Genomic DNA, 15010 nt, shown 5'->3' with positions numbered 1-15010 from the left:
AAAAAGCAGCCATCTGCCACTCCTTCAGGTGAACAAGGAAACAATTTAGCCCTGGGTAGATGAGGTGCATGTGAAAGGAATGAATTCAGTTGAGTGATACAAACTTGTTCATAGCCTCATTTCCCCTCCTGCCTCCTTAGAACAGTCTCTCAGAACTGAGGTGCTATCTCCTGGACTGCAGTCATCATTTTGCTCCAAATAAAACTTAACTAGCAACTCTCCAGTTGTGCATATTTTTTAGTCAACACCTATATGTAAACTCTTCAAATCTAAGGAATTTGCACTAACACTAAAACCAAATCTACCTCAGATGTAATTTGGAATTTCTATCAAAAAGCAAGTAATATAAATTCATTTGCCTCCTTAGAAAAGTAAAATGTTAACTCCTCAGTAACATCATCAGAATAGGTAACTAAAGTGGCTAGACACTGAAAGACACAACACCAAGAGACAGGTAATAAAGTGTAGTTTTAGTAACATGAAGAAACTCTGGAGGGTATAAAGACACCTCTATTTCACATATTTGTCAAAGATGGGTCAACATCTACAAATGCTAGTTTGGGACCATGCTCAAAAAGCATGGGAACAAAAGGAACCCAATCAATCACATGATCAGAGACTTAGGTGCTAAAATTCCCTGAAAGAGGAACTGAATGTTTTATGCTACAAATATAAATCCAACATTGCAAAGGAAGTTGAAAATCCTGAAGAGGTGTCTATATTTCACAGTGAGTCTTTTGGCTGGGAATGTGAAGAGAGACTTTCTCTCCCCTCAAAACCCTACTGTAAACCTACTACAGAAAGTAGATAAAAATAAACCTAAATTACTAATCTGATGATTCAGGAATAACATCTTTCAGATTTACAAAAGTAAAATCATAAGGCCCCTTTAAAGGAGTCTAACAATCAGGGTACCAGCTAGAAACACACAGTATCCACACCTGGTTAAAGTGAGGAGAATTCAATAAAGATACTACTTATAAAGATGTGGGTAACATTTAAAGAAAAGAACAAAGGATAATGCATTGCCCCAGAACCACAAATACATCTAGGCCTGAATGGGCAAGATGAAGAAGTGGAACCTGGGGAAGGTAGCTATCCAGAAAGGGCCACCAGCAAAGAATTACACTGGTGCACAGTGCAGACAATTCGCACCTCATTCCTCCTGCAGATCCATCTATTCCTTAACTGGAAGCCAGGAAGCAAAGGGGCCCACACACACAGTACACATGAATAAGCCTCCAGGGATATAGATCAGAGGAGAGAAAAAAGTATGTGGCTTTGGAGGAGAAAACAGAAGATAACCAGCCAAAGACTTGATTTTTACACAAGACCAAAGAAGCCAGAAACTAGATCTAACAAAGCAACCTCTGGTTCACACTGTATTAAGACTTGTTAACCAAGCTAGAAAACTTAAGCTAAATGGTGTTTCTACAATAACACAGGAACATAATTTAAGTTATTACAATATAATCTCTAAAGTCCCTTTCAACCCTAAGGTTCTGCAGGACACTAAATATTCTATTGTACTGAAACAGGCAAAAAGGCAAATAATGAAGATTAATCCTCAAGACAGCTCTTGAACATCTTATTTCTTGAAAGAAACAGTTTGTACACCCATGTTCATAGCAGCATTATTTATTATAGCTAAAAAGTGGAAACAATCTGTCCAATGAAACATGAATGGATAAACAAACATATATATATGTGTGTGAGTACTAATATTAACATACTCCAATAGCCCATGTTGTAGCACATCAAAGAACTTTCTTCCATTTAGGGTTAAATAATATTCTATTCATCTATCAACATTCTAACTGTATTAGCCTATTAGTATTTAATAATATGTATGTCTTAAGAGTAAATGTACACATATTCCTTAGGATCCTGCAATTCTATTCCTGGACATATACCCCCAAGGAAATTTGTACAGAAGCCAAGAAGACACAGGTATATGGATTCTGTGGTAGTAAGGAGGTGGACGAATGCCAAGTCTCCATTACAAAAAGAAAGATAAAATGTAACAAACGTGACAGAATACTATCCAGACAACAGAATTAATGAACTAGCTATATACACTTATAGCAACTGCTGCTGCTGCTAAGGCACTTCAGTTGTGTCCAACTCTGTGCGACCACACAGACGGCAGCCCACCAGACTCCCCTGTCCCTGGGGTTCTCCAGGCAAGATCACTGGAGTGGGTTGCCATTTCCTACTCCAATGTATGAAAGTGAAAGATGAAAGTAAGTCGTTCAGTCGTGTCCGATCTGTGCAACCCCAAAGACAGCAGCCCACCAGGCTCCCCTGTCCCTGGGACTCTCCAGGCAAGAACACTGGAGTGGGTTGCCATTTCCCTCTCCAATAGCAACACGAATAGTCTTTAAAAGCAGAAGAAAAAAAAGCAAAGAACAGGGAGGGTTCTAGGTTCAATTCCTTTCACTGAATGAAGCTACAAATCCTGAAAAGCATATATGGAGCAGCTTTTTGAGGATTCTGAAAAGTAAATAATAGAAGCTAAAGGAAATGGCAACCCACTCTGGTGTTCTTGCCTGGAGAATCCCAGGGACGGGGGTAACCCTGGTGGGCTGCTGTCCGTGGGGTCGCACAGAGTTGGACACAACTGGGGCGACTTAGCAGCAGCAGCAGAGACCAAATTTGATACACCAATAAAGTGGCAGTCAGTTATTAGTTTTTCCCTCTGGTATTTCCTAGATGCAAGGCTGAAACCAGAAGTGAGCACTGACACAGCAAAGTATGAACAGCAAGACAAGCTCAACTCTCTAGTCCTGTCTTGAGAAGCCAGAAAGAGGATCCCTGGTGGGGACAGACTGAGTGAAATACACCAAATCAGTAAAGTCAACTCACAGAAAAAACAATCAACATACATCAATGCTGAGATTATACAGTTGCTGGAATTAACTGACAAAGGCTTTAAAGCAGCTACTGTAAAAATATTTCAACAATTCAACCACACTTCAATAAAAAATAAATTTAGAAAACACTGCAACAAGTAAGGGCAAATACTCTTGAATGACTAGAAAATCTCAGTAAAGAAACAAAAAACATCAAGAGGAAACAGTTTTTTTTGGCCCTCTGTGCACCTTGCAAGATCTTCGTTCCTCAAACAGAGATCAAACCCAGCCCCTAAACCCAGATCCTGGCAGTGAAAGCACAGAGTCAGAACCACTGGATCACCAGGGAATTCCTGAGGAAACAAACTTTAAAACTGAAAAATACAATAATCAAAAGAGGGGCTTCCCTGGTGGCTCAGTGGTAAAGAATCTGCTTGTCAATGCAGGAGATATGGGTTTGATCCCTGACCTGGGAAGATCCCGTATACCACAGAGTGACTAAACCTGTGCACCACAACTACTGAGCCTGTGCTTTAGAGCTGGGGAACTGCGACTACTGAAGCCTGCATGCTCTAGAGCCTGTGCTCCACAACAAAAGAAGCCACCTCAATGAGAAGTTTGCACATAGCAACAAGAGCGTAGCCCCAGCTTGCCTCAATTAGGGAAAAGCCAACACAGCATTAAAGACCCAGCACAATCAAAAATAAAAAAAAAATCTGTTTTTAAAAAATGTTAAGAACTCACCCTATGGGCTGGACAGCAGAAAGGAAATGACAATGGAAAGTGCCAATGCACTTGAACATAGATCAATACTAAGTATTCAATCTGAAAAAGAGATTTAAAAAAAACACTGAAAAAAGTGATCAAAGTCTCAGATATCTGTAAAAATAGCAAAGGGTCTAATATTGCATCATCAGAATATCAGAAGGATGGGAGAAACAGTTTGGTACCCAAAAACTTTTGGAAAAATATTGGGTGAAAACTGTCCAAATTTAGCAAAATAAATAAATCTACAGACTGAAAAACTCAGAGAGCTCTGAAGTGAATAATCCCAAAGAAATGTATGCTCAGAATCATCTTAATCAAACTGCTGAAAACTAAAGACAAATTTTAAAATACTGAAAGCAGCCAAAGAAAAACATATTACCTATAGATCATCTATTCAAATAATAAGACTTCCCATCAGAAACCACAGAGGCCAAAAGGAAGTATGACCAGAAAAGAACTGTCAACCCAGAATTCTATACCCAGTGAAAATACCCTTCAGAAATACAGGGGAAATGAGTCATTCTCTGGTTTTCCCAGGTAGTTCAGTGGTAAAGAATCTACCTCCCAATGCAGGAGACACAGGAGATGCAACTTCCATCCCTGAGTCAGGAATACCCACTGGAGGAGGAAATGGCAACCCACTCCAGTATTCTTGCTGGGAAACTCCCATGGACAAAGGAGCCTGGTAGGCTATAGTCCATTAGGTCACAAAGAGTCGGATACTACTCAGCACACACACAAGTCACTCTCAGATGAGGGAACATTAATAAGAAAACCTGGAACACTAAAATAAAGGAAGAAATGGCAAATATTTATATCTTACATTACAGAAATGGCAAATATCTGGGTAAATACAATAGAAGACTGTTCTCTTCAGTCTCTTAAAATGTATTTGACAGTTAAAAGCAAAACTAATAACACTGATGGGTTTTTTTCAACACATGTAAACATAATACATAAGATAACCACAATATAATGATATAAAGGGGTAGGGAGCAAGGTAAAGGGACCTACATGATATTTCTATTAATATATTCCACAAGAAGTGATAAAATACTAAGTAGATTGTGAAAAGTTAAGTATGTCCACTATAATTCCTAGACTGACTAGTAAAACATACTATATCAAAAAAAGACTAAAAAGCTGGACAAATTTTAAACTTGATGACTAAACTGTTCAAATAACCCAAGATAAGGCATGCAAGCAGAAAGAGAAATGAAAACCATAAAACAAATAATAAAGTGGCAGGCCTAAATTCAAATATGCTAAAATTACATAAGTAGAAATGATCTAAACATGACAATTTAAAGAACAGATTGTCAGAATTGTTACTATGTATGGTGACAGATGTTAACTAGGCTTACCAGATGGTTCAAAAAATGATCAAACTATATACTGCCAAGATTAAATTCACATCGATAATGTAGGAAGGTTAAAAGGATGAAAAAAAGTATATCATGCAAACAGTAGTCAAAAGAAAGCTGAAAGTTGTTACCTTTCAACCCCCTCCACCCACTTCATTACAAACTTCCAGTTATAAAATACTGTAAATGAGTCATGGGATGTTATGTACAATGTGGTATGGTGACTATGATTAATACTGTATTACATATTTTGAACTGTGGGGTTGGAGATGACTCTTGAGGGTCCCTTGGACAGCAAGGAGATCAAACCAGTCAATCCTAAAGGAAATCAACCCTGAATATTCATTGGAAGGACTGATGCTGAAGCTCCAATATTTTGGCCACCTGATGCGAAGAGCTAACTCACTGGAAAAGATCCTGAGAAAGATTGAGGGCAGGAGGAGAAGGGGACGACAGAGGACGAGATGGTTGGATGGCATCACCGACTCAGTGAACATGAGTGAGTCTGAGCAAGCTCTGGGAGATGGTGAAGGACAGGGAAGCCTGGCATGCTGCAGTTCAAGGGATCACAGTCAGAGAAAACTGAGCAACAACAACAAATTACAAAGCTATTAAGAAAAAAAATTTTTTTTCTTTTTTTCTTTTTTTTGGCCCTGCTGCCGGGCATGTGGGATGTGATATCTTAAGTTCCCTGACCAGAGATTGAACCTGCACCCCCTGCAATAGAAATGCAGAGTCTTAACCACTGGATTGCCAGGGAAATCCCAAGAGAATGAATCTTAAAAGTCCTCATCAAAAGAAGAAAAAACTGTAACTATGTATGGTGACATACATAGACTTACTGATGGCATCACTGACTCAATGGACATGAATTTGAGCAAACTCCAGGAGATGGAGGACAAGGAAGCCTGGTGTCGCAAAGAGTTGGACTCAACTTAGAGACTGAACAACAAAAACTTAATGCGGTAATCATTTTGCATTACATACAAATATCAAATCATTGTGTTGTACACCTGAAACTAATATAAGGTTATATATCAATAATACTTCAACTTTTAAAAAAGCTGAAGGGGCTATACTGTTAGACAAAGTAGACTTTAGCAAGAAAAACGGGGATACAAAGGGATATTATATAATCACAGAAGGGTGAATTCAAAAATAAAATGTAACAACCTAATAGTGAATGCAACCTAATAGTGAATGCACAATAAAGCCTCAAAATACAAGAAACAACAAAAGACAGGACAGGACAAAGAAACAAATCCTTAACACTTCAACAAATATGTTGAAGTTGGACACTTAACATATTTCCCTTTGAAATTTCTTAAATTAGCAGACAGAATACCAGCAAGAGTACAGAACTGAACACCAATAATAACCAACTATATCTCACTGACATTTACAGAACACTCCACTCAACACAGCAATGCACAGGGAACACTTATGAACACAGACCACATCCTGGGTTACAAAACAAGCTCTAACAAATTAAACAGAACTGAAGTCACACAAGGTATATTCTTTAACTGCAACGGAAATTAACCTAAAATCAGTAATAAGAAAGATAACAGAAAACCTCCAAACACTTGTAAATTAAACACTATACTTCTAAATATACATGTCAAAGAGGAAGTTTCAAGTGGAAATTATTTTTTTAAGTTTAAACTGCAAGAAAGTGAAAATTAAAATATAACATCAAAATGTGTGTGTGTGAAGCTAAAGCAGTGCTTGGGGAAATTTCACAATTTTAAATGCTCACATTAGAAAAGAAGGAAGGTCCGAGGGGCAGTTTTTCAAGGCAGAAGCCTGGTGTCTCTCTTTGGCTGACAGAGCAATAAAGTTATTCTTTTCTACTTGGGCTTCCCAATGATGCAGTGGTCAAGAATCTGCCAACCAATGCGGGAGCTCAAGAGATATGGGTTACGAAGAGTCCCTGGAATAGAAATGGCATCCCACTCCAGTATTCTTCCCTGGAAAATTTCATGGACAGAGGAGCCTGAAGTGCTACATTTCATGGGGTCACAGAGTCAGACACAATCGAACACAAGTACACACACATATTACTTACACCTATAAATTCAACAATGAGACAAAATGGACAAATCTGTTAGAAATGCAATTTACCAAAACTGACACATAAAGGAACCGATATTCAACATTTGTAATCACCTATAACGGAAAGAATCTGAAAAAGTAAATATATGAATGACAATCACTTTGCATTACATCTGAAACTAACACAACATTGTAAGTCAACTACAATTTAAAAAAAAAAGCTGGACTTCCTTGCTGGTACAGTGACTAGGAATCTGCCTACCAATGCAGGGGACATGAGTTTGATCCCTGGTCTGGAAGATTTCACATGCCACGGAGCAACTAAGCCAGTGCACCACAACCACTGAAGCCTGAGCACTCTAGGGCCCTTGAGTGACAACTACTGAGGCCTCATGCTGCAGCTGCCAAAACCCAAGAGCCTACAACCTGTCCTTCAAAACAAGAGAAGCCACCACAATGAGAAGTACATGCAGCACAACTAAAAGTAGCCCCCACTCATCACAACTAGAGAAAGCCCAAGTGCAGCAATGAAGACCCAGCGCAACCAAAAAGTAAAATAAGTATTTTTTTTCAAACCGACTCAAAAGAAATACAAAATATAACTGCCCCTTACACATGACAAAAATTGAATCTAACATTAAGAACCATTCCAAAAGAAAATCCAGGTCCAAGTGGCTTCTCTATTAAACATTTAAGGAAATTCTATCAAACACTTAAGGAAACTTAGCACCAATATTTACATGAACCCTCACACCTCAAGGGCTTCCCAGATGGCTCAGGTGGTAAAGAATCCACCTGCCAAGCAAGATCCCTGGGTCAGGAAGATCTCCTGGAGAAGGAAATGGCAACCCACTCCAGTATTCTTGCCTGGAGGAGCCTGGCGGGCTACAGTCTAAGGAGTCACAAAAGAGGAGGACACTAGACTGAGTGTCCAAAAACAACAACATACCTCAAAAAGCTAGTATGAGGATTAAATGAAAATTTGTGGATTTTAGGGCATTTCCTGGAGGTCCAATGGCCAGGACTCCACACTTCTCACTGACTAGAGCCAGAGTCAATTCCTGGTGGGGGTACTAAGATCCTGCAAGCCCTGGAAGGTGGCAAAAAAATAAGTGAAACTCCAGTCAACAGACTCATACTAAAAGAAAAGGTCTAATCATCTAAAGATTAGCTGATAGGTTATTAGCTAATAGCTGGTGGCCCACTAGTTCAGAATCTACCTGCCAATGCAGGGGACATGGGTTCAATCCCTGGTGCAGAAAGATCCCACAAGCTGTGGGGCAACTAAGCCCACCGTGCCACAAATACTGAAGCCCGAAGGCCCTAGAGCCTATGCTCTGCTATAAGAGAAGCCACTGTCATGAGACGCCAGCACACTGCAACCAGAGTAGCCCCTGCTCGTTTCAACTAGAGAAAGCCAGTGCACAGCAATGAAGACCCAGCGCAGCCAAAAATAAACAATTTTAAAATAAAGATTAGCTGATAAATGAACTTTTTAAAAACTGAAGACTAGGACTTCCCTGGTAGTCCAGTGGTTAATAATCTGCCTGCCAATGCAGGAGACACAGGTTCAATCCCTGGTCTGGGAAGATTCCACATGCCTCACTGCAGCTAAGCTAAAGTGCCACAATTGCTAATTTAGAAAAAAAAAAAAAATGAAGAATACTTGATGTACAATATAAGTTACAGTATACAATACAGTGGCTCACAATTTTTAGAGGTTATACTCCATTATTACATATTTTATATCTTTTGGATTAAAAGTAAAAGTTAAATATATATTTGCATCTGTTTTCCCTTGCTTTAACTGTTTCAACCTCCCTGGAGGATTTCAGCTGTAATCAGTTTAGCTCTTCTCAAGCTAGCTGCTGCCTTTAGTGTGCCATGTCTGACTCTTCTCAAAGCACACTCTATTTCTAAGGTTCCACTGTTATTCCCACACTGTCTCGTACAATACTTAGTACAAAGCTGTCACTCGTTTATTATGCTAATAGGAAATTTAACTAAAAATAAGTCTTTTTTTGAGTTCCACAAACTTACAGAGTCTAGTTTTGTTTTAGATTTAAGGAAAGGAAAATCACTTGCCAAAATACTTTGTCAACTTGAGTTCTGAGGATTTTCAACTTTCAGAAATTAGACTCCTACAAAAACTAATCATTAAGAACAAGGACACTAACCCACAAGGTATTAACTATTATTTTTATTTAGGACATGTCCAAAATAATTACCAATATATGTAAAAAAAAAATTAGACTCAAAGCTTATCTAATAAAAAAGGTCAATTTAATTATCATTTCAGGATTTTTTTTTCTTTTGGTCCTGCCTCAAAGCTTGCAGTATCTTAATTCCTCAACCAGGGAGCCAACTCATGTCCCGGCAGTAAAACCACCAAATCCTAACCCCTGAACCGCCACGGAATTCTTCCTATTCAGGATTTGAACTTGTGTTTCCAAAGCTACCATCAACTTTGTATCCTGAATGATTCAGAATACTAATTTTAGGAATAACCTAAAAGTAAATAAACTATTCTGGTCAAGTCACTATTTTATACATATACAAATAATTATATACAGGAAAAAACATATATAAATACCATGTATATGTGAGTACACATATATATTACCACATACTAATACTGCCCAATACCTAATTTAAAACTGTCATTTGATTCAGAGCTTATTCTAAACTCATTTTGTACCTCAAGATTTTTACTGCCATTCATCCACTCATCAAACATTTTTGAGTGTGGCTATCAAGCAGGGCCTCCCAGGCGGTTCAATGGTAAAGAAACTGCCGGCCAATGCAGGAGACTTAGGTTTGATCCCAGAGTCCAGAAGTTCCCCGGGAGTAGTAAATGGCAACTCACTCCAGTATTCTTGCCTGGAGGAGCCTGGCAGGCTACAGTCCATGGATTCCCAAAGAGTCAGATACAACTGAGCATGCACACATGCACATATTCTATCAAGTACTGTGCCAAGCAGATGGAGACAACAGACACTTAAGTAATACCCTAGTGTTTTACGGAGTTCACAGTTTAATGGGGTAAGTGACACAAAAACAACTATAAGACACATAAACACCTATAACATAATCGTTACAGGGACTTCCCTGGTGGTCCAGCGGTTAAGAATCCACCTGCCAATGCAGGGGATACAGGTCCAATCCCTGGTCTGGCTGGGAAGATTCCACGTGCCTTGAGGCAACTAGGCCTATACACCACAACTACTGAGCCCATGCACTCCACAAGAGAAGCCACCACCACGAGAAGCCCATGTACTGCAACGAAGACCAAGCGCAGCCAAAAATTAAAAAAGGAAACTATAAATCTTATAAAAGGATTACGAACTAGTGATTGTGAAATTACTTCTCAGTATTTTAATTACATCACCATTATGTCACACATTGGTCAGCAACCTCATGTTCTCTTCTGGGCTCTTTCAAATCCTTCATTTTACTCCAGTCCTTAAAGTTGGAACAAACTGATCTAGTCCTTCTTTTATTACCCAGCTTCAGGAGCCTTTTAAAACTGGATAAACTCTCCATTCTGAATAAGGGAAAGTGTAAAACCATGGATTGGGCCATTCCTCGTGTTACCCCTGGACAGAGAAGGGAGAGACTGTTGCAGCTCACAACAGCTTCCCATATTAGTGAAGCTGCCCAGAGACAGTAATCCTGAAAACTTTAAAGTAGCCAAAAAATAGCAAAATAAACCATTAAGTCCCAAGAAACCAACTTTAGAGTCTTGTAGCTCCAAAAGAACCAATCTGGGAAGGGAGGCAACAGTCTACAGTACACAGAATGTCATTTTTTAGTATATAGGAAAACTGTATTTGAAATGTATTATTTTATTTATCCTGAATACCTCTTTCTTATAAGTGATATGAACAGATTCAGGTATGATTTAGGCATTGCAGATATGAATAAGTGACATAAAAGTACAAACAAGCTAGAAGACATTTCCACAATAATACAGCCCAATTCTTAAAACCATTTCACATACAGAAATGTCGTTTCCTGTATTTTCAAATTGTACTAAAATCATCAGTGACCAAACTAACCAAGATTGAAAATTTAATAAAAGACCACAAAACCAGCAGTATCATGTATAACTCACAAGAAAAGTACAGACTTCAGAATTCAGAGACCATCAAGATTTTCCAGAAGGAGCTATAAATATTGAAATTCATAAGACATTATGACAGTACCTTTATCTTGTTTCTCAATAAAATATAAAAAGCAATACAAAAAATTCGTTGGACATACTTTCACAAAGAGTTTCTCTTAAGGCATACTTTTACAAAGTTGTAATCATGGACTCCAATCACTAGTGAATTCTTTTATCACTTAACATCGTATCTGCTAGTCTTTAGTATTATACTTTAATGGCTGCCTAATACATTGAATAACCATTTTTAATAATTTCCCAATCTTTTTTATATTTACCATATAAAATAATGCTGAAGTTAGTATTCATGTGTATTCTACTTTTTCTGTATATTAAATTATTTCTTTATATTCTCTTCTAGTTCTATTTTTAAATCAGGATAGACTTTGTGTCAATTGGGACTTAATTGTGATTTTAAAGGAAAAGTGAAAAGTCGCTCGGTTGTGTCCGACTCTCTGCGACCCCACGGACTATACAGTCATGGAAATATCCAGGCCAGAATACTGGTGTGGGTAGCCTTTCCCTTTTCCAGGGGATCTTCCAAACCCAGTGATCGAATCCAGGTCTCCCACATCACAGGCGGATTCTTTACCAGCTGAGCCACCAGGGAAGCCCAAGAAAACTTAGTGGGTTAGCCTATTCCCTTCTCCAGCGCATCTTCTGACCCAGGAATCAAAGTAGGGTCTCCTGAATTGCAGGAGGATTCTTTACCAGCTGAGTTACCAGGGAAATGATTTTAAAGGAATGAAACCTTAAATTAAGTAGACTATAAAGAATTGGGGATTCTGGGGCTCCCAATCATTGAAATTCCAGAGGCAAAAGAAGATAGGAAGAACGAAAACAATCTGGACAGAACAGTAACACAAGACTTAGGAAACTGGGTGACTTTAAAATATAATAAACATTAAGGTTTCAAAACAATCTTTTATCTTCGAATAAAAGGATATTACTAAGTCCTCCTATCCCAGAAGATGGGGTGTTGAGAAAGCTGTAAAAACAAAATTTCCGGTGGAAATTTCTCCTAAGTACAGGAGTCAAAAAGGCTACTACTTGCGCGGGGCGGGGATTGGTGGGTCGACGACGACACATATATTAACTATTACTTTATTAAACGAATACATAACGGGGGTATAAACGAAACAAAATTGGCAAGAAAATAATCGTTGATGAAGCTGGGTGAGAAGGGAATTCATTAGTCTTTACCTTGGCTTTAAATTTTTATAATAAAAAGTTTAGAAAAATAATGAATACGCTAGCATAATAGAAAAACTATGACCAGCTCTTAATTTCAGTTTTACTACTACAGTGAAAGTGACTCTTTCCTATTACCTAATTATTAAACGGGCGCTCTTGGGTCCCGATCCTTGTAAAACTTTATGCACGTCGAGTTTCCAGTCCTCTCACCTGCAGCACCGCGGAAGGGGAACAATGAGAACTGAAAGAGGGGCGCATGGACAGGACCACAGGCTCCTCAAAAGACCACTCGTCAGACAAGAAGGGGTCGGCGAAAGGGGTCAAAGGTCGCGTTTTGCTTCCGCTAAAGAAAAGGGCAATTTCGCCCAGGGCCCCCAGGTACGTTCCCTGGAGGCCGCGCCGCCCAGGGGAGACTGCCCGGCTCGGACGCGGACTCCCTCGGGCACGAGGGACACAACCGAACCGAAGTCTCTCTGGGCCAGAAGAGATAGGGTGAGGGGAGTGGCCGAGAGCGCCAGCCCGGCCCTGTCCGCGTCGGGCGCCAAAGCCCAGGCCGCGGCAGCTTCACCCCGGGGTAGAGATGGCTCGAAACTGGGAGGACAAGAAAGTTTGGCGGTGTCATATATCCACGACTAGCGGTCTCCAAGCTGCTCGCGGCCCTGCCACGCCCCCGAGCCCGGCCTTCTGCGGCCTTCCGCGCCGCAGCCCCTCCGGCCCGACCTCCGGCCTGACCCAGGATGATTCTGTTTCTCCTCACCTGCCACGTCAGAGTCGTCCAAATCCCTGGCTAGGGACTTAGAAGCCCGGAGCGCAGCGTGGGGAAGAAAACAAAGACGATCGACCCTGAAAAAGCCCACTCACCTGGCCAAATCCAGACGTAAAAACGGCAGAGACGCACTTAGGAACCAAGACTCAGCATCCAAAATGGCGGCTCCCTCTGCCTCAGCACAGCGAGCACGGGCGGAGGACTCCGCGGGCCCGAGTTAGCCACGCCCTCTTTCCAGGGATTGGCTGCACGCCCGCCGCTCCTGGGACTCATGCCCTGAGGGCCTCCGGGCTCCCCTGCCCAGATTCCTTCGGAGCCGGCGCAGCCGGGGACTACTTCCCGCAGCGGAGGCACGGAAGGAGAGAGCAGACTCGTCACGCCTACAGAATCACCTGCTGGGGCGTGCCCGGGTTTCGCAGGTTACTCCCTGGGCGCGGGGAGGCTGGCCGCTGAGGCTTGTTTTCCGAGTCCGCGCCCAGTGCCTTGTTCGGGATTGTTCCAGTCCGTGGAAAAACCGGGTTCAGCACGGCCTTCCAAACATCCGGAGTTAGTCTTCTGCTTTCGTCCCTTGCTCGACTTCATTCGCCACAGGGACTTTCCTCCTGCGTCTCGGTTCATTTCGTCAAATTACCTGCTAAGCAGGTTTCCACTCTTCTCTGGCAGCTGACGACTCTCTTTCCGGCTCTTCGCCCTCCTTCCTTAGACGTCCAGCCTCTCTCCTGCCCCGCTTTTAAACCAAGTCTGATTGCTCTTTCAAACAGAATACCGATAGTTTTTTAAGTAAGATGTTTCCTCTCAGCAGCACATTCTCTGGGAATTTACCTTATCTCTATTCAGAGAAAGCTTTTTCTTTTAGTTATCTTTGTGCTTAAGTTGAAAACCATTCTCTCTGATTAACGTTAGAAGGGGTTTCCTAAGCACTTGGCTTCTAAAAGGAGGTAATCCTGCCCCCTGCTGTACTGGGTGCATCTACCAAGACCAAAATTGTGGTTTGCTAAATTGTGATGAGGCAATGGCACCCCACTCCAGTACTCTTGCCTGGAAAATCCCGTGGATGGAGGAGCCTGGTAGGCTGCAGTCCATGGGGTCGCTAAGAGTCGGACACAACTGAGCGACTTCACTTTCACTTTTCACTTTCATGCACTGGAGAAGGAAATGGCAACCCACTCCAGTGTTCTTGCCTGGAGAATCCTAGGGACGGGGGAGCCTGGTGGGCTGCCGTCTATGGGGTCGCACAGGGTCGGACACGACTGAAGCGACTTAGCAGCAGCAGCAATCTGACAAAGATGGAACTAAGAGTAACCATATGAGGTTTATATGAATTTATAAGTAATGTGTCTCTATAACTACTTCCAGTATTTCTAAATTAGAAAAAGCTTTCAGAACCTCAGTATACAGTGCGTGGTTCCTTTAAAATGTATGGATTTTTGTTGTTGGGAAATGCATGCATATAAGAATTGAGTCCATTCTGCAATAAAGCAATAGCGTCTAGAAAAAAAGTGAGCGAATTGCTTGGATCTAAAAAGGCTTAGAAACACAGCAACCACATGTTATATGGACCTTGTTTAGATAGCCTGAAACCAATTTATAGTCTTTTATGGGCTTCCCTGGTGGCTCAGACGGTAAAAGAATCTGCCTGCAATGCAGGAGACATGAGTTAGATCCCTGGGTTGGGAGTTGGAAAACCCACTCCAGAAAAGCCTGGCAGGCTACAATCTATGGACTCGAACAGAGTCAAGACTGCAGGATTCCAGTTATTTGAGGAATTTAAAGACGTCGGCTCAAGACAGAAGGTAGAATGGGGTGGGAAGGGAGAGTGGGGAGTTACTGTTTAATGAGTACAGAA

At 40.9% G+C, this 15010-nt stretch overlaps 1 protein-coding gene across 2 annotated transcripts in view; it reads right to left on the bottom strand.

The window, feature by feature from the left end:
- IST1 (increased sodium tolerance 1 homolog (yeast)) overlaps positions 1-13529 on the bottom strand; it is a 40011-nt gene extending 26482 nt beyond the window's left edge. For both annotated transcript variants that reach the window (XM_010850932.1, XM_010850933.1), the window contains exon 1: positions 13260-13529. The gene's annotated coding sequence lies outside the window, so the exon portion shown is untranslated. The remainder of the gene's footprint in view (positions 1-13259) is intronic.
- Between the last annotated feature and the right edge of the window lie 1481 nt (positions 13530-15010).

The sequence above is a fragment of the Bison bison genome, unplaced genomic scaffold (genome assembly GCF_000754665.1).
Source record: "Bison bison bison isolate TAMUID 2011002044 unplaced genomic scaffold, Bison_UMD1.0 scf7180017864297, whole genome shotgun sequence".
Taxonomy (NCBI): domain Eukaryota; kingdom Metazoa; phylum Chordata; class Mammalia; order Artiodactyla; family Bovidae; genus Bison; species Bison bison.
Note: the sequence above shows the minus strand (reverse complement) of the source record. Positions and strands in the feature narration are given on the sequence as shown.